This window comes from Psittacula echo (genome assembly GCF_963264785.1).
Source record: "Psittacula echo genome assembly, chromosome: 9".
Lineage (NCBI taxonomy): Eukaryota > Metazoa > Chordata > Aves > Psittaciformes > Psittacidae > Psittacula > Psittacula echo.
Genome location: NC_137745.1, coordinates 13,992,864 through 13,997,056, shown reverse-complemented (window position 1 = coordinate 13,997,056; position 4,193 = coordinate 13,992,864).

Sequence of the window (4,193 nt, the reverse complement as noted above, 5' to 3'; positions counted from 1 at the left end):
CCCGAACCGTGTCCGCCGCTCGCCCTGGGCGCGCCGCCCGAAGGCCGCCTTTCATTGGCGACCGCCGCTGCCCCGAGCCGCCCTCAGCCAATCCGCCGCCGGAGACAAACTTTTCTGCCCAATGGCGTGCGGCGAGGCGGAGCGTGCTGACTAACGCGCGCACGTGTACGCGGCCGAGCCCCTCCGCGTATCCCATCCCATCCCATCCCATCCCATCCCATCCCATCCCATCCCATCCCATCCCATCCCATCCCATCCCATCCCATCCCATCCCATCCCAGCGCAACCCCCCCTAATTCCCCAACGCAGCACCCGGGGCTTAATTAAAAAAAACCCACAAAAACAAAAAAACAGAGCAGAGAGAAAAAGACAAAATAAAAGTGGTTTTAAGAGGTTCCGCCCGAAGCGGCGGGAGGGGGGGAATATGCGGGGGAAATTGGATGTGGCCGGGGGCCTGGGAATCTGGCCACTCTCAAGGCAAGTTGCCGTTCATGGCAGGGCTGGGGCTGTCCCTCTGTCCCACCGTCCCTCTGTCTTGCTGTCCCAGGCTCTGACACCCAGCCCAGGGAAATGGATTTCCCAAATCAGACAGGAAAATTCTGGGAAAATGTTTATCACAGAAGACAGATGAGGAATGTTTTTTCAAAAGAAACTCTCCAAAACCATGTTCCTTATGTTATTTCAATGCGTCAAGCGTTGAACGACAACCTATTATTGCTTTTGTGGGTTTTGCTTTCACATGAAATGACAAAGTCTTCTTTACAGCTTTCAACAGACATTCCTGCCTTGGTCAGGAGGCCCAGCACAAAGCCCCATTGTGCAGGTGAGGGTGAGAGGGCTCTGTGTGCTCCTACTCTCAGCTCTCTTCTTCCCTGGTTTCTCTCTTTCTGCTGTCTCCCGCTGTTCTCCTTCCTCTTCATGCCTGAGTCCAGGAAAAACCCGTGCTGAAAGAGCAGAACTCAGGATCCAGGATCTGTGATCAACACAGAGCTACCAGGAGCAAGAACGCAAACACAGCCCAGGGCTGAACTGTCTGGTTACAACTGTAATTTGAGGGGAAAAAAAGAAATCCTGAATTCTTGTGTCGATTTAACATCTCACATGTCAGTTTGTTTTCCTGAGATTTCTTGCATACGTTCCTGCAGAGAAAGGAAACACATATCCCAGGATCCTTCTGTATTCAGTTTCTGAGGGAACTTCACGATTAATTGTGTGCCTTTCACTCATTGTCACTCATGTGACCCTGGCAGGATTTATTAGTGCTCACATTGCATTTTGTCACCAGCACCTGGATATGCTTTTCGAAAATCACAGAATAGACTGGTTTGGGTTGGAAAAGAGACCATAAAGATCATCTGCTTCCACCCTTCCTGCCACAGGCAGGGACAAAAGAAGGAATACAATTTACAGCAGCCGTGTGGAAAGGAAAATGAGTGAATGGCAGCAAAGGCTGGTACCTCACTGGAGGAGATGGGAACGCAATGCAGGTGCCTGCATTTCCCTTCCTGTGCTCCAGCCATGCTCTGCTTTGCTTCTTACAATGTCCCTCAGTCTGCAGAAGAAGAAAAGGGCTTTCTGCCTCTTTCAGCCACAGGATGGGTTACCTGGGTCCATGCAGAGAGGGGTAAACCTGCCTCATGGGGAAATGGGTCCCTATTCAGTTCTAAATTCTCTAGTCCTGCCTCAAACCCACCTAGGGACAGTAGCAATGCTATTCCACAGCTGGTGAGTGCGGGGCTTTCCTCCACAGCCATGCACAGTGCTGGGTGTTCTCCCGCTCCAGCACAGGACCGAGCGGCTGATGCCTCCCAAGATCCAGCCCATGGAGAAGGGATTCACTCTGTTCAAGAGAAGCAATTGGGATGGAGCTGTGTAGGAGATGCTGGCCTGACAGAACAAGCAGGCCAAAGGCATGAGGGGCTAGCAACCCCCTGGGATTGGGAATGTGCTCTGACACACAGCGAGGATGTCTGTAGCTTTTTTAGAAGTATTTTAACATCTTCAGAAAATCTGGGTTAAAAAGCAATGGCAGAAGAGAAATTCTGGAGCGACAAAGTCCCTCTGGGGAGGGCGTTTGAACCTGACCTTCCAGAAGCATTTTGAGAGCGAGTAGAGGAAACAGCACCAGGGATATTGTTTTTCAAAGCCATGCTGCTTTTCAAACCTTGGCAGCCACAAGAAACATTTGAAATGGCAATGAGGTGACATTAGCTCCCTTTCCCAATGCACACTGCAACCTGGGAAATAGGCAAGGACATACAAAGGGATTTCTGGGAGCCACGAGGGATGGGGTGAGAGGTCAGGACACCACAGAGAGTGCTGGCATTGCCCCGCTGCTGCACGGTCCCGGGGAGAGCTGCTGCAGGTCCCCATCAGCTCCCGTCCTCATTCACAGCTGGAAGACACACTCCAGCCAGCATGGGGGGAAAGTGATCCATCTGTGGGAGGCAAATCTGTGTTGTAGGGAGATGTTACATGTAAAAGTGCTGGGTTTGGGGGATTTTAGTTTCTTGGGTTTAGTTTTAAATAGCAGCTGTAAAGCTGTGCACCAGCAGGCTCCAGGTGCCAGGGTAGTGACCAGGCTCTCCCCACGTAGCAAAGGCTTTTCGTCAGCATGGAAACAATGCTTGATGCAGTGTGTAATTAGAAACATAGAATCATAGAATGGGTTGGAAAGGAACTTAAGGATCGTCCAGTTCCAGGGGTACCTTCCACTAGACCAGGTTGCTCAAAGCCCCATCCAACCCGACCTTAAACACTGCCAGGGATGAGGCAGCCACAGCTCCTCTGGGCAACCTGTGCCAGTGCCTCAGCACCCTCACAGAGAAAAACTTCTTCCTTTTATCTAAGCTAAACCTATTCTCTTTCAGTTTAAAGCCATTCCCTCTTTTTTTATCATTACACACCCTTGTAAAAAGTCACATTAGACTATGATTTCTTAATACTGGAAGGTAATAAAACCATGATCAGAATATGATTTAAAAACACCCTGGATGCTTATATTTGCATTTGGAATTGTTGTAGTTCATGGTAACACAATTAAATCATGACAAGCAATAGCTAAGCTTAGCTGGAGCAAAAAGCTAAATCAAGGGCAGATTATTTCTCATGTTTAGAACCCCCTTGAGAAGCTCCTGATGGTGGGTGCTCTCAGACTTGGGAAACTCAGCCAAGCCGGATGGTGACTATTTTAGTTTATAGATTTCGGAATGACTCAGCCTGTCATCAGGGATAGACAACCATAGAAGTTGTCATTGAGAAGGAGATCTGCTCCGGCATCATGGCAGGTTGCGATGCAGAGCAACATGCAGTCAGGGAGAGGCAAAGGCAAGCTGAAGATGGCCCTGAGGAGGACCTGGCCTCTCACACTGTGCCTCAGGAAGGATGCCAGCACCAGTTATCACTGACAGCCTCTGAATAATGAGTCTGCGCTATACTTAGCTCTTTGCTAGGAAGAGACAAAATCATCCTATGACTAAACACAGCTAAATCTCTGCAGTAGTCATTCCCCATAAATTGTCAACGAATGGACAAAGGGGAAAGATGCTCAATTATGAGAAACAGATTTCAGCTTCCTGTTGATTCACCAGCCACTTTTATCAGGGCAAAACTATCCCCACTGAGGTGTCACCAGACTATTACATCCTGAAGTGCACTCAGCGGTCAGCTAAACTCTGAAGGCAGAAGCCTGTACCTTGAACAAAAAAATAGTTGCTAGCTGATATAATAGCAGCAAAAGACTGGCATTAGTAATAATTTCTGAAACAGGGCTCCTCGCTTCTTCTGACAAGATGCTGAGGGTGAATCCAGACTTTCCTGTCTCTTTGGGGTTGGTCTTTATCGGCCTGCAAGGTCAGGAGTTTATTGAAGTCACTGAGGACAGGGGAAGAAAAGACATATTAGGTCGTCTGTGGAGGGCTGTCTCTTCTTGGGCATCATTCTCTGTGACTTAGAGTGACCTAAGCAATACCCATTTCTTAGGTCAGAATCTGTACTTTCTAAGATGGATTTTGCAAGGTCTAATTCAGTTGAGTTTGCGGCTTTATTCCTCATTTATATTCCTGCCACTCGTATTGTTTCAGCCGTGGCTTTGAATAATGGAGCAAGCGATTTTCCAGCCCTTCTGACTTTGAATCTGGGGGATGCAGGCCAAATCATCCCTGCCCCTTCCCAAACCCCACACACTCTCACCA